Source organism: Oculina patagonica, chromosome 8 (assembly GCF_052425735.1).
Source record: "Oculina patagonica isolate OP01 chromosome 8, crgOcupat, whole genome shotgun sequence".
NCBI lineage: Eukaryota > Metazoa > Cnidaria > Anthozoa > Scleractinia > Oculinidae > Oculina > Oculina patagonica.
Window position 1 is genome coordinate 12,370,007 of NC_135765.1, and position 27,472 is coordinate 12,397,478.

The window sequence follows — 27,472 nt, forward strand, 5'->3', positions numbered from 1 at the left end:
ATAGTTATTGCACGCGCCAAAATATTAACATGCTGCCCGTAGGACAATAACAATTCAACTGAGTCTCTGTTATTATCATATAACTATGTTATAATTAATTCCCTGGCGCCAAAATACGGCCAAGCAACGTATTCCTGGACTGAAACCATATGGTAGCAAATACTTCATTAACAAGCTAAAATAGCTCGTTATTCTGTTTTCTTGACGCAACTTGACGCAACATTGTACTTGCTGACTAAATTATTTAACCCCGATCTCCTTGGAATTTTGTGGCGAAGTCAGTTTCAGAAATGTCAAAGATTTATTTACATGGTCGCATCCCGGGCATATCAATTCAACTGTGACTGTGACTAAACTAATTTGGCGCCAAACTGATTTGCTAATTAACTTGAGCGGCAGCCGTGCAACCAGCTCTTTTATTTTTTCTTCGACTGACGCGAAAATTAAAAGACTGAGTTTTGATATATTTCTCACGAAAACACGGCCAGGCCTTTTTTCTATCATGGATAGCATTTGGCAAAATACTAAATTGACAAGTATAAATAGCTCTTTAACCTGTTTTGCAATTTGCTCACCGAAATTGGTCAACACCGATCGAGCTCCTAGGAAATTAATGCGCTGCAAAGTAAGTTTCATAGATTACTTACATGGTCGTATCCGACAAGTCAGCTTACCTTATTATAGGAATATAACGAGGCATTTTAACAACGCGAACAAAATGTACGCGTAATAAAATTAACGCGAATTGTCGAAAATTTATGTTAGCATGCATTTAATTAACGCGAATTCTCGTGTGGTGTGTGCTTACATGCAGTTAATTAACGCGAATTTGATTCGTAGTAATTTTTATAGCAAACTACGCTATTTAAAATAAAAGACAAAACAACAACGTCCAACAACAGAACTTGAGGTTTAATTAATTCTGATAGTTGGCGAGAGACAGTTACAGCCTTATGCGCCTCATGGCGCGAAGAGAACTTACTAACTAACTATACACAACAAAGATACTTAAACAGACCAAATAGTGACTAATATTAAATGAATGGATCCAGGGATGGAGTACATCCCGTCCTCGTGTTTTCCGCTGCCTCTGTTATTCCTGCAGCCTTCACGGAGAAGTAGATGTCGTTTAAACATAACTTTTCCGGAAATAAAGGTGTCTTAAAATAACAATGCTGAAAAATAGTGTGATTTTAATTTACAATGACGTAAATTAAGGTACATGTAATTAACGCGAATTTTTGAAATTCGCGTTAATTACATGTATCGTTAAATTCCTATAATAAGGTAACTAGTACTGTGAACGTGCCAATAAACATTCGATGTGGGGTTATTTTCGTCTTGGCGAAATCTTGACTAATCTCATCGAGTTGCGCACAGAAATGTTAGCATGCAAATGTGCTATGATGTTTTTTTGTTCTGCACAGTCACTCGATGTTTGTGCGTGTTAGCTCGTTTTTATTCTTGCTTGCCGTATTTGTTATATTTTTGGCTTTGTTTTTGTTTTTGTTTTTGCTGTGGTTAATGTCCGACAGCCGGTCAAAGTCTTCAATACATTAAATGACCCGCAATCCGATTATTTTTTTTTAAATAAAATCTAACTCAAAATATGTATAACTTAAAGTGCACCTAACCCCCAATTTTTTTTTTCGCTAAAATAAATGTACTCATTATTCAAACTAATTCTGCGAAAAAATTTTTGAATTTGGTTGAATCCTCGATTTTCTATGGCCCATCGAAATCTCGAAAAATTCCCTCAAATCGGCGCCATTTTGTTTCACGGCCGCGTTCTAGGGGAATAGGTCCAGCTTATTATTGTGACGTCTACCCAGGGAGGAAACGAGTCTCCGGCACTAGCAAATTCACTGGAAAGCTGTCTTTTTCGGAAAGAGTTCGCTTCCAAATGCCTTCAAGGTGCGTTGCTGGCGGTTGCAGCAATATCCCAGACCTAGGAAATGGAATTGTGCTTCACACCATTCCATATTTCGGTGATGAGCGGCCTCAAGCGAAGAAAAGGCGAAAAAAGTGGGTAGACTTCGTCAAGTTAAAGCAAGCGAAGTGGGAGCCTACGAAGAACTCAGCTGTCTGCTCAGCTCGCTTCAAGCCAGACGATTTTCAGCGTCTTTTCTCGAATTTGCCAGGTCAAAGCAAGCCTTCCATTTCCCGTCTTAACAGGGACGACTTTGGGGTCGCTGCTTTCCCCTCAATTCATGCTGTGGGCAAAGTGATCGAACCACCACAGTCAAAGCGAAGCAAGAGCTGAAGAGACAGGTGAGATAATTTACCACGTGCACCTCTTTGCACTTTAAAATTGTTCTTTTTCGTAAGCACAAGCCTTGACGATTGAAGAGTTTGAATTTGTATTTTTCCATCGAGCCAGGACAATTCTGTCAGAAGTCCAGCACAATTAAACCTAATAAACCAAACCAATTAAACATCGATTCGTATTTATAAAGGTTAAAAAATTTTATTTTTTACTTCAACAGGACCCCATTCTTTTTTTAAGCCCAAAAGTACTCATTGAGATACACAATCAGCAAAAAGTCCTTTCATTAGTAAGACAACAAACGTTTTTAAAAAGTTCTCCAGATAAATGTAACAAGCTCTTCTCTCATACTTAATATAGTTGTATTTTGTGTGCTTTTTTTTTTATTTACATTAGATTATGTTGAGATATTTGAAACATATTTAAAAGCATCAAAAGAAAGCCTGAAAGATGCTGCTCAAAAGTTGAAAGAGAAATCTCCTGCACCAATGAATGAAATGTTGCAGAAAGAGCCTAGAGATCAGGCACTCAAAAAGAGGGAGGAGAGGAGCAAGATGATAGTGAAAGATGTTCCCCCCACCACACCAGGTATGTACTGTACAAATCCATTCAACAGTCAATGCTATTAGTCTTACCTATATGATGCACTATACCATGCAAGACAAATTTGATGCAAATGTTTCTCTTCAAATTGCTATTAGGGGTTGCAGCATCCACTTATAAATAATAGTTATCCTGAACTGAAAGTCACAATTTTTTTACTTCCATTTAAAGCTGATTTCCAGTCCGTACTGCGCAGACTCAGGGTTTGTTTACGTTTTTGTTTTGAATTCGTTGAAACGTTACACTTCGTTGACAGCATACATGACGGTTTTTTAGTCCGCCATTACAGTTCGTTTCGTTCAAGATTTCCGATGAGCTGAAACGTCGGTTTGAAATAGCGTCAAGGTTCTTTTACTCGTTATTATTTGTTCTGCAAGGATATCTGGCGTTAATAATGAAGAAAAAGGTAAGTTTGTCGGGGAATTTTTAGTTTTGCTTGTAAACATTCCCTTCGTGTGGGCTCACATAAACATTGCAGCCGAGATTGCGCAGTACGGACTGGAATTCATCTTTAAGGGTAACAATAGCATTTTTAATCACTGTGGCTAGTATTTAGGCATATTGTAATTGTTAACATTTATAATAATTATTAATGTCTTCTTTTTTCTCTTTTCTCCCTTTAGTCCACAAGGAAAATCAAAGGGGCGCAACAAAAACTGTACCATTTGCAAAAATCCCATGAAGGGTCATAAGAATGTTGCTGACTGCCCAAAGAATCAAAAAGGGAAAAAGACCACCCACAAGAGAAAGAAGACAAAGAAAAATTAGTTAAATTGAACAGTGTAGTTCCATGAAATATCCATACCCCTTCCACTGGCAGGTGTTTCGGTTTGAATTCCCCCACCCCTCTGAAAATTCCAGTTACACGTCATACTTTCCTTTTTGGCTTTTGAGATCCCCCACCCGTTTGGAATTTCCATTGATCTTCTATGTGGGTGGGTATGGATATTTTCTGGAACTGCACAATAACAAAAGGCTCTTACTGTTCATTTAAGCTGTGTTGCCAGTCCTGGGTGACACCCATACAAAAGGGAAAGGGATGCCCCTCATTTGGCTTAGCGATGTACAGGATTCTGGTCTTCTCAGAATGTTCACAGATTCATCCTTACGAGTGTAAATAATTATTTTTATTTATGTATTTCTGTGGTGGTGTGTGGGGTATAATTGTATGAAACCATGTCAAAGGTTTAGATTTTTGTTGCATAAAAAAGTTAGTTTACAAGAGAAAAATTAATACTATCATAGAACTAGAAGAATAAAGACCAACAAACATCTTATCACCAGTATTTTATCTCTCAAAATAATAGTTTTTTTTTCTCTAAAGGAATATTATCAGCTCATTGGAGGACATTAATGAAAATGTTATTAACTGTATAAAAGCAAAGGTACAAAACATGTATGGAATGAATTAGTATGACAATTATTCAGTCAAATAACTTCAACCAATCTGATGCCTTTGCAATTAGAAATGAAATATTTTTGTAAGATTTCCGCACAGTCCCATTATATTATTATGCAAACAGCTTTCAACTGTTTACATAACTGTTTATATGTGAAATAGTATGGGATTGCCGTATGCGTAATAAATGTGTACTGTGCGAAGATCTTACCGAAATGCTTGTCATTATGATCATTAGTAAAAATAAAGTCGTGTTGTTAGTCCTCCTCGTGAAGATCAAATCCTGTGAAGTGCTCATCTTTGCCAAGCGGAAATTCTTTTCTAATGGCCACATAAGCACACGCAGGCAGGGGGAATTCTCCTGTTTCCAAGAATACCATACACCAGCCTTGAAAACTCACGATATGAGACGCCACGCAAAAACCCACAAATTATAAATAAAATAAAATTTAATTATAAATAAAATGATAAGCAACGGAATATTGATTGCGAAATAAAATAGAAAGGTGGTATTTCCGTGCTGATGTCGATCAAAATCACATACACAATGAAGCGAGAAAAGCGCAATAATGGACTGAATGTATAGTGCGGCTTATTTTTCTTCAGATCCTGTCTGACGGTACTTTTGCCTGCCTTTCGTTTTGTATTTATCTGCTGCTATTCGGAGGCTCCATTTCTGCAAGCAGACTGCGTTGAAGCCGGGGTGTGCTGTGATACACAGAAAAAATAATTTCTGGCCATCGGCAAGGTCTTGCATGACGAGTTCGCTCCTCAAACTTTCCACACAACCTTCCAGTTCCTGACAGCAGTAACAAAACAAAACAAATAAACATGAACAGTAAACAGCTCGAACTCAACTCACTAGTAAGAGGTGACGAAAACCGTGAGAATAGCTTACCATTCACTGACATTTACAGAGCCATCGAGTCGATCTTTAAGCTTTCTTTCAAGCTCTTCATTGGCCTTCACTTCCCGCTCGTATCTTGTGGTCCATTCTTCGTCTGCAAGCGGCTCGTCGTCGAATAAGTTGTCTTCACTTGACGAATAATTATTACTCTCGAGTGCCGCGCGTTCTCGATTTCCACCTCTGATATGAAGTTGATTTCCGAGTCATCGGAATCAATACTCTTCTCCGACATCTCTGACTCCGAAGAAGAAGACATTATGGTCTTTTAGACGAGAATTTAGACGCTTAAGCGTGAAAACAGGCAAAACCCAGTATTCTACGGTACGACGTCCCAAGAAAGTAAAGAGAAATGACTGAGGCGCTGTTTTGTTTGGTTACTGGGTATACGTCACAGCCTTGCTCGACCCAGACTCCCTGAAACGCGGTCGCGCAACATCGCGAGCACGACTTTGGCGGGCCATAGAAAATCGAGGATTCAACCAAATTCAAAAATTTTTTCGCAGAATTAGTTTGAATAATGAGTACATTTATTTTAGCGAAAAAAAAAATTGGGGGTTAGGTGCACTTTAATCAATCTAAGCTATGAAAAACTCTAAAAAACACCAGCCTGGCAGTTTCAAAGGATTAAAAGTTTTCGTTTTTTAGGTGATAATTCGTTTAGTAATTCAAAGCATCTGTTCACAGTTGTTGAGTAAGGGATACGTTATTTCTCAAGACGCAGTCGTGTCGCAACGGTGGTTTAAATTAGGCCTGATTGTTCATTTTAGTACATCCGCTGACGTTTTGAGCGAAACCGTAATCAGTCCAAGAAAAAGGCGATTGTGAGTTAAATGAGTCTCGAGAGCTTAAATTTACTGCAGGGAATATTGGTAGGTAAACAAAAACAGCTACTAGCTGAAAAATCAATTTGTTATTTATGGTTGCAAAACAACTCGAAAGTTCATCGAAGCGGAGCCTGGCGTGGGCATTACCGAATTTACTTAACGAGACACGCAATCAGTTCTTAAGAGGCTGTATCTGTAATAGTGGTCTGCCCGATCTGGCTTGTTAAATAGATTTCGCTCTTTTCTAGTGTGTTGCAAGACTTTCATGTACTTATACTAAAAACACAATTCACTTGACCGGATCATTAATTTTTTTCGAGTTTTTAAGGATTTTCGGTTCACCCGAACGAGCACTTGTAACGACCACTGTCAAGGCTTAAATTTACCACAACTTTGAAAATTAATTACATCTACTTTTTGGCTGCGTTGGTTTGATTGAAGTAGACCGCCTCACTTTTTCAAAAATAAAGTTTGAATCTGAGCCGTTTTCAAGTGTTTCATCAAGGTGTGTGATAGGGGTGTCGTTAATGTTTTGCTGCTAGCTTGATTCGAGCTCAGTGTTCGTGAAAGTTGGTGTGATAAATTAAAAAGACATAATTTAACAGGCTGTAGTGTTTGTTTGGTACAGAAGTTGTTAGTTCTTTTTTAATTAATTTTCAAAGTTGTGGTAAATTTAAGCCTTGACAGTGGTCGTTACAAGTGCTCGTTCGGGTGAACCGAAAATCCTTAAAAACTCGAAAAAAATTAATGATCCGGTCAAGTGAATTGTGTTTTTAGTATAAGTACATGAAAGTCTTGCAACACACTAGAAAAGAGCGAAATCTATTTAACAAGCCAGATCGGGCAGACCACTATTACAGATACAGCCTCTTAAGTTTTCTTACAGATCACTGCTATAATAAAGCAAACTTTTATTTACGCACAACAGATTAGCAATGGACTGAAAACGTATTTATATGTTCGACGACTTCAAAATGCATTAATTGATCATGAGGTATCTTTTTAAAATACAATAATTGAAGTGCCCAGAATGTTAACAGACTTAAGGCGTCGGTCGTTGCTACCCCTCAGGGCGGTGAAGTCAGTGAAGCATTTTGGGCTGATAGGACTCTCTCAATTTTTTTAACTTGTGTATTTTTTATGCATTTATTGCTACCGAAGATCAAAAATACGTAAAAAGGTATCAGAGCGTGTTTTCAGATAATAGCTCAGCTAAGTATAAAGGCGAATTCACTGCGAGTTGGTTTTATTGAGTCAAAACAAGTACTGCAATTCATGGAAAGGTCCGCGAAAACAATCGAGGAAAGTGTAGCCAAGTGGAAACAACTGACAGATTTACAACTTTTAAAGCCAGCCGATAATTCTTTTGTACAAATGCATTGTAGGAGTGTCTGTATTTAAATTCTTGCTTCGGGCTCCAAGCTACTTATTTAACACAATACATCGCGAATAGCATCTTGCATAACTTGAAGGTAAGCGAAGCGCTGTGATATTTAATCGAGTTTTTTTCAAGAATTTTAGTTTTCTTTATACTACTGAATTCGAGGTGCATCTTCTGTGCTGTACACTGCTATTGCTCTCGTGAGGTGTAAACTTATTTACGTGTTATGTGGTTTGGGTAGTTGCTCTTTACTCGCTACAAATACTTTTGTCGTTGCAAATGAAAAACACTTTTTTATCAGGAAAAGTATAATGCAAAACTTAATTTTTTGTCAGTCTATTTTCCTAAAATCTGCAACATTTAACTGGACGATGGGATTTACTTCCCATGCGAAATGCATATTCTATTTTCACCGTTCATCAAGGATAGTCGGTCGCAAACTGTGACCTCGACAATCAAGTCGAACACAGTAAAGAATTCGTCCCATAAAGGAAATTGTCTCGTGTATTGCAACGCCTATTGCTTCTCTGGAATACAGTAGTTGTTAGAAAATAAGAGCAAGAAGTTAAGTCGTGAAGTCATGAAGCATCTTTTCAGAAGTCGTGAAGTCATGAAGCATCTTTTCTTTGAGTAAAGGATACGTTATATTTCTTAAGAAGCAGTCGTGTAGCAACGATTGTTTGAAATTAGGGCTGATCGTCCATTTTAGTACATCCGCTGACGTTTTGAGCGAAATCGTAATTAGTCAGAGAAAATCAGGCGAGTGAGTTTCGAGAACTTAACTTTACTGCAGGGAATATTAGTTGGCATACAACAACAGCTACTAGATGAGAATTCGATTTGTTATTTATGGTTTGCAAAACAACTCGAAAGTTCATTGAAGCGGAGCCTGGTGCACACGTGTGGGAATTACTGAATTCGCTTAAAGAGACACGCAATCTGAGTTCTAAGTTTTCTTATATATGGATTACTACCTCCTCTTGCTCATCTATTTTGTTCATTCTAGCGGCGAAAAGCTCGTCTTCTAGGGCGGTGTTTGGGTTTTTCGTCCAGAATATTAAAAGACTCAAAGGCGTTAAGGGCGGTGTAGTCAGTGAAGCATTCTGGGCTGATGGGAGTCTCCCAGTTTTAGAAGCTTGGGTCTTTTTTGATGCATTCATGGCTACCGAAGAACAAAACTACGTAAAAGGGTATCTAACTGAAAAATCAATTTGTTATTTATGGTTTGCAAAACAACTTAAAAGTTCATCGAAGCGGAGCCTGACGTGGGCATTACCGAATTTACTTAACGAGACACGCAATCAGTTCTTAAGTTTTCTTACAGATCACTACTATAATAAAGCAAACTTTTATTTACCCACAACAGATTAGCAATGGACTGAAAACGTATTTATATGTTCGACGACTTCAAAGTGCATTAGGTGAGGAATCTTTTTTAACATACAATGATCGAAGTGCCCAGAATATTAAAAGACTTAAAGGCGTCAGTCGTCGCTACCCCTCAGGGCGGTGAAGTCAGTGAAGCATTTTGGGCTGATAGGACTCTCTCAATTTTAGTAACTTGTGTATTTTTTATGCATTTATTGCTACCGAAGATCACAAAAACGTAAAGAGGTATCTGAGTGTGTTTTCAGATAATAGCTCAACTAATTATAAAAGGCGAATTCACGGCGAGTGGATTTTATTGAGTCAAAACAAGAACTGCAATTTATGGAAAGGTCAGTGAAAACAATAGAGGAAAGTGTAGCTAAGTGGAAACAACTGCAACAACTTTCAAAGCCAGCCGATAATTCTTTTGTACAAATGCATCGTAGGAGTGTCTGTATTTAAATTCTTGCTTCGGGCCCCAAGCTACTTATTTTACACAAGACATCGCGAATAGCATCTTGCATAACTTGAAGGTAAGCAAAGCGCTGTGATATTTTTTTTACTCTTGTTTTTTCAAGAATTTTAGTTTTCCTGGTACTACTAAGATCGAGGTACACCTTTAGTACACTACTATTGCTCTCTTGAGGTGTAAACTTATTCGCGTGTTGTGCCTATTGCTTCTCTGGACTAGTTGTTAGAAAATAAGAGCAACGAGTGAAGTCGTGAAGTCATGGAACATCTTTTTTCAGTTGTTGAGTAAGGGATACGTTATTTCTTAAGACGCAGTCGTGTCGCAACGGTGGTTTAAATTAGGCCTGATTGCTCATTTTAGTTCATCCGCTGACGTTTTGAGCGAAACCGTAATCAGTCCAAGAAAAAGGCGATTGTGAGTTAAATGAGTATCGAGAGCTTAAGTTTACTGCAGGGAATATTGGTAGGTAAACAAAAACAGGTACTAGCTGAAAAATCAATTTGTTATTTATGGTTTGCAAAACAACTTGAAAGTTCATCGAAGCGGAGCCTGGCGTGAGCATTACCGAATTTACTTAACGAGACACGCAATCAGTTCTTAACTTTTCTTACAGATCACTACTATAATAAAGCAAACTTTTATTTACCCACAACAGATTAGCAATGGACTGAAAACGTATTTATATGTTCGACGACTTCAAAGTGCATTAGTTGAGGAATCTTTTTAACATACAATAATCGAAGTGCCCAATCTTCTCTAGTGTTTCATCCGGTTTTCAATCTTTACTGAACGCTGAAAACCTGTTTCTGAGATGTATGCTTTTATTCATCCGAGAGGATTATTTTATGGCACCTTATGCGCATGCGCACCAGCTGACTGTTTGCCTTTAAATGCGTTCTTTTTTGACATCACGTATAAGTCACGCTTTCTTTAAGACTGCTCGGGGTGAAAGTTTGGGGGGAGTAGAGAATGGTCAAAAGGTAGGGAGGAGGGAGATTTACGGTCCTGTCCCTCTCCCCTCTTAACAGCCGTTGGTTAGGCGACAACGGTCCTCAGAAGCTTGTGACATTGCGGCAAGGCTATCTCCATTGGATGGCCTCTGTAAATCGTTCTTATTTTTTTTTCTGATCAAAGAATGTTATCTACGAAAATCTATTTCAGGACAACCATGAAAGCCACTTTATGTTTGGTGATCTTCGTCACGATCCTGTTTTGTGTTGGAGAGACGGCTGTTCTAAAGCCAAAGCGTTTTGAGACCGAAGGTAGATGATGTTATGAAATGAATATATGAAATTCATATATTTGTACTGCGGATATACAGTTTAAGCAAATGGAAGACAATCGTAGTAATGTACTCAACTTAACCAGTTGAGAAAAGCAAGCCTGAAAAAAATTCAGACTTGAACGGGAATCGAACCCATGACCTCTGCGATACTAGTGCAGCGCTCTAAACAACTGAGCTATCAAGCCAACTGGGAGCTGGTCACTTGTGAGTTCGTAATATACCCGTGGATGGAGAAGATATGAAATGAATAAACTCACAAGTGACCAGCTCCCAGTTGGCTTGATAGCTCAGTTGGTTAGAGTGCTGCACTAGTATCGCAGAGGTCGTGAGTTCGATTCCCGTTCAAGACTGAATTTGTTTCAGGCTTGCTTTTCTCAACTGCTTAAGTTGAGTACATTACTGCGATGATCTTTCATTTGCTTAAAAATTAGATGATGTTGTTTTATATATTGGGTACAGTACACTTACTCGACACATGTATTTGTACGTGATTGCCTTACTCCACTCATGATCAGTAGAGTACAAATAGCGCAAAATGAGTAAAATATGCCGCGATATTTGAACTCTAGCCATCTTTTTAACGGGTTTAATTAAACATTTTCCTGTTACCCCTGAGCCTCTATGGGTATTTACGAAGAAATCGAAGACGCAAAGATCACCGCGGAAAAAAACGAAGATTTCAAGATTGAAGCGAGGATCTAAAATGGACAAAAATTCCCGTGATCAAATTGAACACTGAGATATAAAAATGTACAAACTCGCAAACACTACAGGAAAGATCTGTAATTTCAGAATTTTGGCATTTGACAACATTTCACGAAAAAAAAAAAACAACGAAGATTTGCAAAAAAAAAAAATGCGAAGAAAATGAAGATCGTGGGTACCCATAGAGAGGCTCACTCCTTGCTCGGTATAATTTTACTTATCGTTTGCTTTTTATTTTACCCGGCTTCCGACATAATCATTTAGGTGGCGGCCACAGGTTTACCAGTAGCCGAGTGGATCCTTTCTCTATGCAGTTTTAAATTACCTCAAAATATTTCCCGCAAAATTCCACTTATAAGCCCCGGACTTAAACAACTCCGTATGGTGCTTTGAATAGGCTAAAAAACGAGGTGGGCGGGGGGGGGGGGGGGGAGGCTTATATCCGGGGAGGAGGGGGGCGGTGTGCTTTAAAGCGTAATGAAAGAAACGTTTCGGAATTAGCTTCAGCAGCGTTGATAAAAATACGTTTTTCGTTATCTGGTTTTGAAATTAGCTTTAAGAACTGAATAAAAATCGAATTATTTTCATTATTTAAAACAATATTGGGAGAGGGGGCTTGCCATCGAATGTATTTTCTTTTTTTTCTTCAGGTAGCTGGGTGGGTTTATAAGCGGGGATGGGGAGGTGGGGATAAGCAGAAAACCGCCAGAATTGTGGGGTCGCCCACTACCTCTCGGAAGGAGTTAATTCATTGGTTCTTAAAACAATAGATAACAGGTGACAACAATGCCCCTAGACCTGAATAACAATAGAGGTAGTGTTTACGGGGGGGGAATGAAAATAGAGGTTCCAGAGAGGTAGGGTCTTACGTACCGGAACTGTGAGACAAAAATGAGGAAAGGAAATACAACAGAGCTTTGTGCATTGCAATATATTGCATGCACTGATTGATTCTCTACCTGCGATTTTTATCTTGTTAACAGATTTCGACAAGAGGGTCTCGGCTCGTTTCACTGAATGCAGTAATCGTTGCGTTAGCAGGGAAGGACATACCCCATACAATGAGTTATTCTACATGTGCATGCAAACCTGTGGCATTTTTGCAGATTAGCCAGGTTAGTTATTCAGGCACGTCTGACAAATTCGGGAAAAGTTAAAAGTTTTGTCGGACATTAAAGGCAGAGTTTGTTGCTGGCGAGCGTTAGTCAGACAGCACACTATCCTTTTCAGTAGGGCAAAAAATCCAAAGTTTCTCGGATGTAAGACTCGAAGCCTGCGCAGTAGAGTATTATCCGGGACAATTGAAACGACAATCACGCGCACATCACTCACAGAAGTCGATCTGATTGATTGTGCCGGTCTGTCCCATGTTTCATATACGTTGCGAATCGTTTTAATAACTTGAAATTAACGCAATCATATTCCATGTGTTCTGAAAAAAAGATAAGTATCTCTATACTTTCGTAATATGCTGATACGATTTCAATTCTTACATCTTAGGGCCTGTTTACAAGCAGGCAGGGTAACCCTAGTGCTAGGGTTACCCTAGCAGGAGGGCTACCCTAGCACTCCCACATTTCTTCGATTTTTCATCGACGCGTTTACAAGGCAGCTAGGGGTTACCCTACCCAGGTTAGGGTAACCCTAGCTGAGCGCTAGGGTTACGACACCCTAGCGCCAGGGTAACCCTAGCGCCTTGTAAACGCTCTGCTAGGGATAACTCGCCTACCCGGGACGACTTTATTTTGCTTCAAGAAGCTTAAATATGTTTAAAAATACCGACAAAAACTGCGAATTGTGACCAAGAAACATCGTGTTCATTCACAGTTTGTCATATTTTTGCATTGGAACGGAATTATTTTCGAATAACATCTTCTTACGACAAAATTTTACAAGGTTAACTGAAGCGTAACCGGTGTGAGTTGACCCGGGAAGTAGGGTTACCCCACCTGCTTGTAAACAGGCCCTTACAGAAGCAGAGGTATCACTCTAGCCTCCCACGCAGTCGTTCTTAGGGGCGATCGTGTTTCACTCCTCCCCAAGAGGAGGAGCCGGAAACACGATCGCCCCAAAGAACGACTGCGTGGTAGGGCTAGTACAAGGGGGGAGGGGGGGGGGAAGAAACTCTCTTTGTTACACGACTGAAAAGGGGGACATAGCGGTGCCGGGCAACCGAATGTGCGCAGTAGCTATCGAATGGTTGCTAAGGGCATAGTGAATAGCTTGACAAAGTCATTGTCAAGTTCGCATGTCTTGGTCTTGACCGTGAACAAAACACAATAGCTATTTGCATTTTGTTTGTTCTTTTAAAGTTTGCCGGACATCACAACAACAAACAGTGATAACGGTGTCCAGTCTGGCAAAAGTCGGGCTTGAGAATTATACCAATTTAAAATAACTTCAATGATTCTGCAATGATTTACCATTTTTTGGTTGTTAAATGTCAACCGTGACCACGCCGCCAAAACATTCTCAGTTGACGTGAAACTTCAGGTGAGAAATCAGCGGCGTGAAACATCAACGCAATCACCGCCACTATACGCATTTCACACGCATTCAGTCACTGATATTTCATTCTTTCTGGGAAAACAAAACTTTGGGTGACATCTTTCTTAGCAACGGCTTGATTGATATAGACTTGCACCGTTTCCAGGCACTGCTATGTCTCCATAGAAAAGTGCCGACTTTCTTACCCCCCCCCCCCCCCCTCCCTGATTTCTCGTATTGCGGGTACTATGGGCTATTAGCATAACCACACTGACCTACTATTGGTAATCGCGCAATCTGATTGGCTACACAGGTGCCTACTATCGATCCGTAGAAGGCTCTCGGAGCGCGCGCGTAGTCTTCGCTGAATTTTATCAATCAAAACCTTCAATAAATCAATTCTAGCGATATTCTGAGTTTAATAGATCGGTCAGTGGGTTATGCTAACACAATTAGACGGCTCGCTCTCGGTTTCTACCGGCTTTTGATAGTTGGCTCGGGGCTTCGCCCCTCGCCAACTATCAGCCGGTAGAAACCTCGAGCTTGCCGTCTAATTGTTAAATAGTGCCCTCCGGCGGACGAACACTATCGCGTCACGTGACCAATTTAAACCAATCAGAAACGGAGAAAATTTAGTGGTGAACTATGACTTTTTTTGTAAACAAGCGTGCCCGCAGACAAAAAAAAACAACTAAATTCACTGCATTTAGTGGGTTTCTTGTCTGGTTTTGTTTCGTTTGTTAAATTTCGGCTTTCAATTGAATATTTTATCCTGAAAAGTAAAAATAATTCACGATGCTCGTTTTTGTATGTGCGCGCGGAATAAAATTTAGTGGTGAACAATAAAGACAATAGAGTGTTTCTGTCTCGGAACTATCGGTCTGATAGTTGCCCCTTGGAAATTTGATGTTCCTAAAACTAGCATATTAGCCCTCGAAGCTTCGCTTCTCGAGCTAATATTTGTTTTAAGAACATCAAATTTCCGCGGGGCAACTATCAGCAGATAGTTACTCGACAGAAACACTCTATTGTTAAACTAGTAGTAATCAGCGATTAGGGGAATGCGTTCGAGTAAGGCTTGAAAGGAGGGGTTGTTTTTGGTGACTGAGATTTCCCCTTTTTCTTGTGCAATTTGTTGGTGATGGGACAAAAGAGGAAGGTGAAATGTTTGTAAGAATAATTTAACAACATTAATTGCGAATAAACTGTGAACAATAACTTTATTAATTCCAAGAATGAATGACAATTGCTTGTCTTTGAATGTGTGTTATGTGTAACACACAAGTATGAAAGTAACGACACAGTTCAAAGTTCAAACTTAAACTCAGCTGTGGCACTGTTCCTTTAAGGTTACAGACAACATTATTTTATATTTGAAACAGCAACATGTGAATTCCATAGAAAGCACGTTTAACTTGAAACAGCAATATATTGAAGTATGAATTAATATTGCAGAATTTGCTTTCAACTAAAAATACTTACTGCCTGGATAATTACATTGTCACACCAAGTTCCTGGTGTTGACATTTGCTGAATGTAGTCTTGCCAACTATTGTCAGAAACGCTCTCAACATAAAATTCTGGATGATTATTCAAGTGCCTAATACCAGCAGCACGAATTTGAAAATGCAACTCTGCAGTTCCATACAGTTGGTGTGAAACTGACCTAAAAAAACAGTCTCCATACGAACAGAAATTCGAGATGGTTCTCTGTCTCGTTTCCTGTTGCTTTTTGCTTTTTTCACAGCCTGAGATTTCTCAGCATTTGTAGAGATCATAGCAACAGAACAACTCCTATCGCCATTCTTTCCAGCTACAACACGGACATCTCTTTCATATCTCTTTATAAGCTTACTATCATAATTATTGTGGGTATCATTTATCGAAGTCAGGACAGAACTCTGTGCACGACGTGATTTGGTCACGTTATACAAAAGAATGCTTCCGGTGCCGCATTTACTCGACTGAACAATGGTTCGGTTGTATTCGATCGCTTCATCTGACTGAACAATGGTTCGGTTGTATTCGATCGCTTCATCTGCTCTGATGTCGTCTACACCGTGAAATGTTTAACGCAAATGCGAGCGTCATCACTCGATAACGCCGTGTTCTGATTACAAGTAATGATCAAGTGGCTCAACAGCCGCCGAGCTACATAACTCGGAAAGTTTGTTGTCTTTGTTATTTGATCACAAGCCATGATCAAGTGGCACAATGGCCGCTGAGCTATACAACTCAGAACATTTGCTATTTGACCACAAGCAACGGTCAGTTTTGGTCGCAGTTCAGCGACCAAAGACGACAGAAGAGGCGATTCTTGTACGAGAACGAAAGTAAACAGTTTTACTAAGTACACAATGTAGCGACCAAACGAAATGTTCTAGCGAATTCGTAAAGCACGCGTGCAGAACAGCGACCAAAGACGACAAAAGGGACGATTCAATGCGAAAACGAGACGAAAATATCGTCGCACCAGTTTCCCGGCCGAGACTTGCCCCTGCAAAAATCAATCGGGGCGGCCAATTTGGAGTCCATACACCTGCGCGCGCATTACGGCTCGATTCATTCCGCATAACAGTGCACAGGCCTACCAACTCAAAAGACACAGGACGCAAAACAGAATTAGGCTTGCGCTCTCCTTCGTCGAACGCAAATAGTGCCCGCCGAAGAAAAATGCCCGGATCGATAGCGCCCGCCCGTGACTTTTTTTTTGTAAACAAGCGTGCCTGCAGACAAAATACCCAACAAATTCACTGCATTTAGTGGGTTTCTTGTCTGGTTTTGTTTCGTTTGTTAAATTTCGGCTTTCAATTGAGTTTTTTTATCCTAAAAAGCAAAAATAATTCACGATGCTCGTTTTTGTATGTGCGCGGAAGAAAATTTAGTGGTGAACAATAAAGACAATAGAGCGTTTCCGTCTCGGAACTATCGGTCTGATAGTGTACCGAGGTGGGGGTATGAATTTCCTTTTACGTCCGAGGGCCGGGTTTTGTCAAATACGTGATCTGCTCGTTGCTCTAATCAATGGCCATTTGGGGCGAGTTGCAAGAACCGGAATTCGAGTTATCGGGGTAAATTTGACCCAACTTTTGATCAAGAGAAACGGAATTTAGTTCGAATAGCGGGGTTGTTCGTGTTATCCCAGTTCGAGTTACTCGAATAAAAATGACTGAAAAGTGGGGTCAAATCCAAGGGAAATGAAAGTTAGTTCGAGTTAATGGGTTGTTCGAGTTATCCGAGTTCGAGTTGCCGGGTTGTACTGCATCGGTCTATTTTAGAATAGAGTTTTGTAGGGACCAAATGAAGTTTGAGCCACAATCTTTTGGTCACTTCTGCTTACATGTCCAATTTTTTTTTCCTGTTCAGGGTGCCACTAATATACCGATCAACAGGACCCAAGACGCTTGCTTGGTGCTATGGAGGTGTAATCGCAATAGAGGGAATTGAAAAAAAAAAACACAATATCATGTCCATTTTTCTTTAGATATTTTACTTAGTTGGGTTACTTTAGTGTAAACTTAAAGGTGGAGAAGCAATAAACCTTTTTTTATTATCAAAGCTGAATTCGTTTGCCTTTAATTTTTTTGTTCTGTTACAGTAAGAAATACTTGTACCATAAGCCGTGTTCAGCGTGTTTATGATACTAAAGAAACGCAAAAGTGGCCTAAGCTTCGACTAAGCTGTTGGCATCAGTATTTATGGCTTGGTAAAGGAAACCTTATTTTGATAAGCTCAACAAGCGAATTATTTGCCCTTTCTTCCCTCGCAGTATTTTTTTAAAAGAAATTTATTTTACAATTTATATCTTTTTCCAATCACGGAACTTGTTTTACAGTAAAAGCAAACTGCGTGAACGCAAACAGAAAACGTTTGTCCCACTCAATGTTTACAAAACTTGAGCCTGGTTATCACTAGCGACGCAAGCACAAGTAAGCAATGATGCAAGCATAACAGCTTTTATTTCACCGTGAAAACGGCGTTGATGAAAACATAAGCAGAGGCGCAATCACAAGCACAAGAATCAAAAGTTTTCTTTTTTGTACTTGCACTTGAGCTTATTAGGGCTTTCCACAAGTTGCTCGAGATTTCCCAAAAAGTTGCCTATAATTTCTCAAAAAGTTGCTCAAAAGTTGCTCCAAAAAATCCAAAAAGTTGCTTCTGATCAAGAGAATTTCTCTAAATATATGCTAATTTCCCTTTGAGGGTAAGATTTCTTGGCGGTTTTATGCAATTTTACAGCAAAAGAAGTATCTATTAAGGGAAAATTTGTTAAATAACAAGGATTTCTTTAACTGCGAAAAATCGCGAAGATATCGATGACGTCATGTTTGCTGACGAGTTTTGTAATGTTTTAATGCAGAATGAGACGAAAGTTGAAACGTCTTCAGATGTTCCTCGAACGTCTTCGGCAAACTTCGTAAATCTTCGGAAACGTTCGCATTGCCTTTAAACAACAGTCGGATAACCTTCGGAGATCTTCTGTCTAGAAATTTCTCAAAACATAACAAGTTGCTCGAGGTCCAACGAGCTTTGTAGTGTTTTACTTCCGGTCATTTTTAGTGTTTTTTAAGCCAATCAGATTCGATGCTGCAATTATCGGACAAACGCTCGGTTTGGGATATTAGATCAAACACAACATTAGAAAACACACAATTAATTATTCTAGAGACAAAGCTAAACAGAGAAACGATAAGGAAAGATTGATTCAACAGGAATCAATGCATTGTAGAAACGTCTGTGATTTAAATTCTTGCTTCCAGCTTTAGACTGTTTATTTTACACAAGACGTCGCGTTGGACATCTTGCATAACTTGAAGGTAAGCGAAGAGCTGTTACATTTTGTTTTTCTTTCTTTCAAGAATTGAGTTTTTCAAGCACAATTAGATTGAGGTTTTTCTTCTGTAGTGAACACCGCTATAGAGCGCTGTTACCATCTTTAGATCTAAACGAATTTGTGAGATGGGTCTCTAAACTTTCTCTTCACTTAACAAATATTTCTCCCATTGTCTGGGAGAAACACTTTCAAAACAAGAAAGTGCAATGCATAAAGAATAACTGAATTTCTGCCAATCTGTTTTGTCGTTAACTTTCCTTCCAAAGGCGATTTGCTTCCTATGTTGAGTGCATTCTACTTTATCCTTATTGAATGGAAAATTCAGAAAATCTTGCTAAGACGTCCCGAAACAGCTAGAAGCGTTCTTCGCATCACAGAAATTCTCTCGATTTTGCCCTGTTTACAACGCCGATAGCTTGGTTTGCCTGCATATTTGGTTTGCCTGCATATAATTTTGTTCGACCATGTTGCCTCAGGAGGATGGCAGAGAGGTACAAGGGAAGCACGTAGTCAAATGGGGGGCAAATGTCCGACCGGACCGGTCTGATCTAACCAGAAGAGTGGTCCTTCTCGAAAGGTTGACCTTATTTAATTGTGGACTATTGTCCCAAACATTTCCGGTTGGACCGAACCGATCCATTCATTTTCGAACCGAAATTTCCAGAAATTTTGGTTGAATGGATCTCGCGCTTGGTTTTCTTTTCATGACAGGCATAAGCTTAAAATAAATTTGGGAAACGTAAATTAAAAGAAGCATGCAAGCGTAAATTGTGCTGAATAAGTTGTAGTGGCAATTTTATTCGGCCATGTTGCGTCAGGAGTACGACCGAGAGGTACTAAGGTAGCCCATGGTCAAATGAAACAGCAATTTCCGATCGGATCGGTCTAACAAGGAAAAAAAGTGGTCCTCCTTGAAAGGTGGACCTTATTGCCCGAATTTTTTTCCGGTTGGATTGAACAGATCCATTTAGTTTCGGACCGAAATTTCCAGACATTTGGTTGAATGGATCGCGCGTCCGGTTCACAAACGTTAATTAAAAGACGCGCACAAGCGTAAAATTGTGCTGAGCGAGTAAGTATATGCTACTAGCTCAGAGATTAGCCAAAATTTTTGCTTCAACCTCACTTCTGTGAAGTCTTCTATCAGTTTCCTTTGCAATAAATGATAATGCGGTCTCTCCTAACGTGTTGCACTTTATTAAAGATCGTAAATAATGTATGCAAATTGTTTCAGAACCTTTCAGGTTTCACAGCTGGAAAATTTAACGCGGTTCGAGCCAACTGTAAATTGTGCTTATTGGGCATATGCGCTAGCTTAAATAGAAGCGAAATATTGATCAAAGCAATAGAGCGCATAAGTTTCCGTTTTGGTCTTCCCCAATATCTTGCCTTATTTGCTGCACATTTACCAGAATGCTGCCAACCAATTATCAAGTATTTTTTGCTGTCTTGTTTGCAACTATCTGTTGCACGCAGGCCGAAGTAATCCACACAAAACATACTAACCATGGCTTTGCCGTCAACGAAACCACATGTAGCTGGAATTGTACAGTTATTGATTTTGATCTAACGAAGAAAATGAAGACCACAATGGCCAACAGAAGATTGATTCGACTTATTGTCAAGTACGAGAAAGAGGTGAGCGACAAATGCGTGAACGAAACATCTCGCAACTCAAGCGGAAACGCCACTGAACACTGGCAAGTATGGCTGTCAAACAACAATCTTTCCTACTTTGATAACCAAATGGAAACTTTTTTGTCGACGGGTTTGATTTCTTTTCTAAGCGGTTCGCATGCAGAGCGCAACGATATCAGAGTGGTATGCACCCTTAAACCTTCACGAACAGTAGCTACAACCCACAAGGATAACACTGGGGTTTCTGCAGAGGACCTTAAAGACCTTCTTGCTGCGTTTCCCTGGTTGGGGCATGAACAACCGTGCAATTCGGAGAAGGATGTTTCAAAACCTTGTATAAACATCACAAAAGAAACAAGGAACAATACCGATGATCCGGATTATCTAAGTGAAGTTTTCTTCCAGCTGTTTGGTTTTCTTAGTTTGTGTTTCGTCTTCTACGCTCCCGCTGTCCTTTGTTTTTTCTCACCGACAGTGAACAATGAAAACGGCGTTCGTCAGATTACTCTAGAAGGAGTAGGAAGCCCAATCAGTTTTAGAAGTCTGATGGGTAACTTCTTGTTCTCCAAGAGTGACGGTACTATCTGGCATAAAACGAAAACATTTTCTCTTTTAGGCGTTGCTTTGCCCTTTCTATTTTTGTCACCTGCAGTAGCTTTTGACAGATACGGGGTTGAAGACACACGTGCATGTTACCATATTCTGGGTAGGAAAAACTGGTTTGTTTGACCCCTTTCTCATAGTATGTTATTCTAGTTATGTGATCGAGGCGTTTTATATATTTTTCCTTACGACGAGGTCTATTGACGGTAAAACATGCTGGGTCTGTCGGAGAGTTCAACCAGATATTTACATCTGTCGAGATGAGGAACTTCCTGGGCGAATCGCGCATCATCTGCGCCAACAAACTTTGATCTTGCCGAAATATCGGAAGCTCTTTCTTTTATATCTTGGGAACTACTTCCGAACATGTCTTTCCTTTTTCCTTCCTTGCAAATTATCTGTCTCGTCTTTTCTTTTCATTTTTCTGTTTCCGTTTTTCTTGGTGTCGATACCTGTAGTAGTCATTTCGCTACTCACTACTATGACCTTAGGGGCTGTTGTTGCAGTTTACCTAACGTGCCCCGTAAACACAATATTTCGTCTTTCCTGGGATGTGCGGCACGTCGTTCTTGAACGATGTTCCTCGACTCTTGTTACTTTTACAGTTAGGTTTTTCCGGTTTTTTATCTCGAAATTAAGATTCTATGCGGTGTTCTTCGTGTTGGCTCAAGACGCCATCGCTATTTTTGCAATCTTACTTTGGGCCACACCAATATTGCTTTCAGAAGAAACTTTACCATACATTGCGTGTTTCATTCTGGTCTTCTATTACTTGTGGAGCAGCTACAGTTCCTTTACTTACAGATACCAAGCCCTCGCTCTAACGCTTTATAAAAAGTCACCAGTTGTCACAGACCAGGAAGCTGGGAACGCACCTATTTCTGGCACCGTGATGAAAATTCCAAAAGAGCTTTTTGATTTGGCTTGCGAGCAGCTTATGCCTATCAGAGTAAGCGTCTGCACACTGGTGTTAAGAGTCGCTATAATTCTGGCCTTTGTCTTTTTGGTGTTCTTCGTGATAGTGGATAACCACGTTAGCGCTACACCAGCGACAAGGGCTTTGCTGACATTTCTAAGTGGTTTGTTACCCAAGATTATCGAGATCTTCATCGATGGAGGAAAGAAGAAGATAGAAAAAACAGCTATTGAAGAGAAAGCCCATTATATTATTGACGACTACAACAACAGGGCAACAGAAGAGGACGTCGAAATAATTACCATGTGATGGTTTATCGCGTGCCATAATGGATTTGATCCGTAACTGTCAAAGTCGATTGATAGTTGAGCCATACATGAGTCACGTTTATGGTGGATCTTCCATATGATCTGGAAACTTGATCCAGACAAAACTCTGAATGCATCAGTGGTTACCACTTTCCTTGTACAATAACATTTTTTAATAAACTATATGGATGTTTTCGTAATTAATAGCTTTATTCTCGGCACGCGGTTCGTACCGGCGCTACCAAAGAAGAAGAACTAAGAGTATATTGTGGTCACAGTACACTATCAAAAATATAGTGAAATATTGGAAATATGTTAATATTAAACTGTCATTTAGCCAAGTAATTACTTTTTATATGGCACAAGAATATATACTTCACTTCATAGTTCCGTAGCGAACAAGCGATAATTTTGCTGAAGGAGGCAAATTAAACATTTTAAAATTTTTATTGGAGAAATAGACAGCAATGTAAATATATTTGCAAGCTATGTAAGCTTTGAAGAATCTAGTTTATAAGAATATCGAGGCTGAAATTTGTGAATTTTTAAGAATATTTTAAGAATAAAGCCGAGGCTGAGATTTTGAAAAGAATATAATTTTCAGTGAAAATTTTTAAATACAATGAAATTAAATATGTTTTTAGTTGATGCAAAATCAGGTACTTTCATTTCCGTCACTGTATCTTTGTGAGGAACGCTTTTATTAAAGTCAAAACGGCCAAGTGTATGAAGTGTGGTCTGACGCGACATCTTGACCTTGCTGGCTGCAACGAAAAGCGATGGAACACGTGCACAATGTAACACGATACAGATCTGGACACCAAACACTTGCAATTGATATCCCAATAATATACATACTAAAACGGAAATGTCAAACGGTGTGTTCATAAGAATATTTTCAGCCTAAAATCGGCAGAAAGATAAGAATATTCAGCCTGGTTCGGGAAAACAATATTCTTATAAAAAAAAAAAGAGTGTACCCCCCATGGATGGCCTCTGTAAATTGTTCTTGTTGTTTCTGATCAACGAATGTTATCTACGAAAATATATTTCAGGACAACCATGAAAACCACTTTAATTTGTGTTTGGTCAATCGACCAAACATGCTGATCTTCGTCATGATCCTGTTTTGTGTTGGAGAGACGGCCGTTTTGTGTTGGAGAGACCGAAGGTAGTCTCGATCTCCCTCGCAGCCGTTTTTAGTGTCGTCACGCAACATTCCTCCCCACAAACGGCTGCTCACATTCGAACAACATTCCTTTCCCTTTGTTTCTTTTGTGACCAATCACAGCACAGGAGATTGTAATCAACATGTTTTTCCAGCGAACTGGGTAGTTGCAAAGAAGAACATTTCGATGCGTTTAGAAAACGTTGGCATTTTTTTTTTCGACGGAATCAGAAAGCGTTGCAATTCATTTCAAAATATTTTTTCAAAACATTGTCAACGCGTTTTGAAACATTCGAAAAAACTGACAATGCATTCGATATTCAACGAAATCACCGATCATTTAGAATCATTTACGGGACTGTTGCGTCAACTTTTAAAATTCTCCACAGCGTATTTTTAACTCACTTGCATGATTACAAAGACAATGTTATTTCGGTTTGAATTTGGAGCAGAAACTAATCAAATACACAGAGTAGTAGTCCTGTAATTTTGCGGCGTTGAAATCATGCTGCATGTCTGCGTTTCAAATGACATTCGATCCCATGTATTTCGCACGCAACAAGTTCTGATGATAAATAACAGTGAAATTAGTTTTATTCCGCAGCCACAACTCTCTATAACTGGTGCCGATTAAACCCTTCTGCGGTTAAGTTATGAAAAAGGGCTTCGCTTCGCAGACCGTTGCAATAAAAACAGCATACAAATGAAAGGCGCAAACTTTACACGCTACATTGTCTGGCGTGTCTGCCTCGGATAAATTATTTTTCTGAAAAGATCTGTAAACCGTTCAGTTTTATCCGGTTTACAAACGCAGAAGACTTAAAAGCGAAGGCCATAATCTCATTAAAAGTTTTAAATGCCTTTGCCGCGTAAAAAAAGTTAAAGTTGACTACATTAAATTTGTGTTGGGATAAACTTTAAAAATACTTATCGCCAGTTCATCCAACAAGCCATGCACGGCGAAGTATGCGTTAGGGAGCGACAAATATAGTTATTATTTTCGTAGTCTTGTCTCTTCCTCCCGAAAGATTGCGGTTCTGGACGTCTTTATTGAAACAGAGCGAAATGTTTTCCAGTATTTTAAGTTTTGCGGAACATTCAGATCAAACGTTAGAACTGAAGCAGCCAACGTGTATTTAAATATTTTATCCATTCCTAAAAGTTTTCACAGCGGATTAAATAACGTTGCGAATTCACAGCAAAAACAGTAATTAGAAATGTAGTCGAGGAAAAGAAGGATGTTTTTGTCAACCTACCTACGGGTTTCGGTTAAAATATAAGTCTCTCCTGTATTAAGTCATTGTCAAGTGGTATTGATCGGAAATTGTAAACATTTCGAAGCTTTCCCACGGCATGGAGCTGCCGTGGAAGTTCTCCATTCTCTTTCTCTACTCTTAATAAGCGTTTCGTTCTTGGAATTTCCTGATCCTTAAAGATTCCCTTCAATTCAGTTCTGAGCTCTTGAAGATGATCAGAGGCCAATTGAAACGTTATAAGGTCTTATAAGCCGTCGATAGCACACTTTGCAAACTGACAACTCGCTGGCCGCTGAATAGCAGATCACATTCACATCCAGACATGAACAAATCAGAATAATCGCCGGAAAATCGAAATGGTTCTCAACGCATTTGCATTTAAGCTCGAAATTTGAAATGTATTGCTAACAACAAAGCCTCTTCGACATTTTGAACTGAGAACTCCAAGATAAAACACGCAAACCGATTGGTTAGATTACTTTGGCGGGCACGGTTCACGAGATATATAAACTGAATGGTGATTGGTTGAAATGGTGGAAAGGAATGTTGTTCGAATGTGAGCAGCCGTTTGTGGGCAAGAATTTTGCGTGACGACACTAAAAACGGCTGCGATCCACTAGACCGAAGGTAGATGATGTTGTTTTATATCTTGGGTACAGTACACTTACTCGATATTCGTACGTGATTGCCTACCTCCACTCAGTAGAGTACAAAAAAGTGCAAAATGAGTAAAAAAATATGACGCGATTTTTTAACTCTAGCCAATTTTTTTAACGGGTTTTATACTTACACAAGTTACTCCTTACTCGGTATATTTTTACTTGTCGTTTGCATTTTATTTAACCCGGCTTTCAACATGTAAGAAGTAGCCGAGTGATATCCTTTCTCTGTTTTCCATGCAGTTGGAAATTATCTCGTAATATTTACCGTAAAATTCCCCTTATAAGCCCTGGGCTTAAACAACTTTGTATGGTGCTTTGAATAGGCTTATAAACGGGCAGGGGGTTATATCCGGGGAGGGGGGAGGGGGCTTTTAAGTGGAATAAAAGAAACGTTTCGAAATGAGCTACAGCAGCGTTGATCGAAATACGTTTTTCGTTATCTGGTTTTGAAATTAGCTTTAAAAACTCATTAATAGAAAATAATTTTAATATTTGAAACAATATTGGAATAGGGGTCTCATAATCGGATGTATTTATCTTTTGCCTTCAGGTTGATGGGTGGATTTTTCAGCGGGGGTTGGGGGGGAAGCTTATAAGCCGAATTTTGTGGCATTGCGAAAAAAAGCATAACTGTGATTGGAAGCTGCGTTAGAGAAATACAACATTGCTTTGTGCTTTTTAATAGATTGCATGCATTGAATAGATTCATGACCTGCGATTTTGATCTTGTTACAGATATTGACAAGAGGGCCTCTTCTCGTACCGCTCACTGCCAGAAACTATGCAGTGGCAGACCAGGGCACAAGAAATACAGTGTGTTATTCTACTTGTGCATGCAAACCTGCGACGCTTTTTCGGCATCTTAGCCAGGTTAGTCATCCAAGCACGTCTGAAACATTCTGGGCAAGAGAAGTTGGAAGTTTTCTTTCACATTCTTTGTTTCCAAATGTTTTTTGTTGTAAGTCCCGCGCGCTGGCTGGATTAGTATTACCCGGATACTGCTGGATAAGTAATAATACTCACTTCTAGTATTACGCACGAGAAAGCGTCTGCTCTTTACACAAGAACAAATACCCACCGGTAAGAAGATTTTTCTCGACTTTCTTGTTTTTTGTTTGTTTTTTTTTTTTGTTTTTTTTTTCGACTCTGTTTTTTTACCCATAAGGGTGAACTATATCTTTTAAGATTGTCGCGTCTAAATATAGAAAAAACGCCGTTATAAAGAAAAGTGGTTTATAGATCGACCTATACGTAGCTTGAAATTTATAAAATTTCTTCGTAGATAAATAGCTCATACATGTCTGTATATTTTGGAAGGAAGTTTTTTTTGGGCCAAATAAAGTTTGAGCCACAACCTGTTGGTCTCGTTTAGGCGTTAAATTATGCCTACATGTACAATTCTTTCTTGCCTTTTCAGGTTGCCACTAATATACCGATCAACAGGACCCAAGGCGCTTGATTTGGGCTATGAAGGTGTAATCGTAATAGAGGAAATTAAGAGACAAAAAAACTAGTTCCTGTCCATTTCTTTGAGACATTTCATTTAGCTGGGTAACTTCAGTGTAAACTTTAAGGTGGAGAACAAATAAGCAATATATAGTCAAAGCTGAATTCGTTTTCCTTTAACATGTGTTGTGTAAGAACTTGGTGTGCTAAAAGCCGTTTTCAACGTGTTAATGGTTCTAATGTAACACAAAACCAGCCTAAGCTGTTGACATATTTATCGCATGGTAAAGAATAATTTCCATAGCCACAACAAGCGAATTATTTGCCCTTTCTTCCCTCGCAGTATTTTTTAAAGGAAATTTATAGGAAACACCTTCTCCGTTGTCCTATCGAGTTATTTGAGCGAGAATAAACACCCAAGTCAACTGGAGCAAAAGGTTGCAGTCTGAACTGAATAACAAATATTATTATTCATTCAAAATATTTCTCCGTTTCTGATTGACTTTCAGTCCCCGGTTAATTCCAGCTAACCATGTCTAACCGGCTAGCGCCGACCAAATTTGGAAGAAGGTTATATTATACGACAGTTGACGTCATTAAAATGACGTCAATTGTCCTACATCAAAAATTAACCGATCGCAACCTCGTTCCCACCTTACATGGCAACTGCTCTGATGCAGAACGACTTAAAAGCGGGAAAATAGCGAGATTTGTGCATTACGACGAGCGGAAAATTACCAAACTATTAGAAGACAAGGACAGTTTTAACACGAAAAAGGCAACGAAGACGAGTAAAACGATTTCCATAGCTTATCTTCAAGAAAAACAAATTCCTGAACCAGCCACAACGTCGAAGTAAGCAAGAACGATGTTAACCCGTTTTTGAAAACGTCGCTTTGTGTCGTCAGATTTAGCTTCACTAGACATCAAGCAACTGCTGAATA

At 39.3% G+C, this 27,472-nt stretch overlaps 1 long non-coding RNA gene across 1 annotated transcript; it reads left to right on the plus strand.

Moving 5' to 3' along the window:
* Positions 1 to 9,195: 9,195 nt before the first annotated feature.
* LOC144664386 (uncharacterized) lies at positions 9,196 to 25,942 on the plus strand. Its single transcript, XR_013572796.1, has 3 exons — positions 9,196 to 9,281; positions 10,382 to 10,482; positions 25,818 to 25,942. It is a non-coding gene; the product is annotated as an uncharacterized LOC144664386 (long non-coding RNA).
* Positions 25,943 to 27,472: the final 1,530 nt, after the last annotated feature.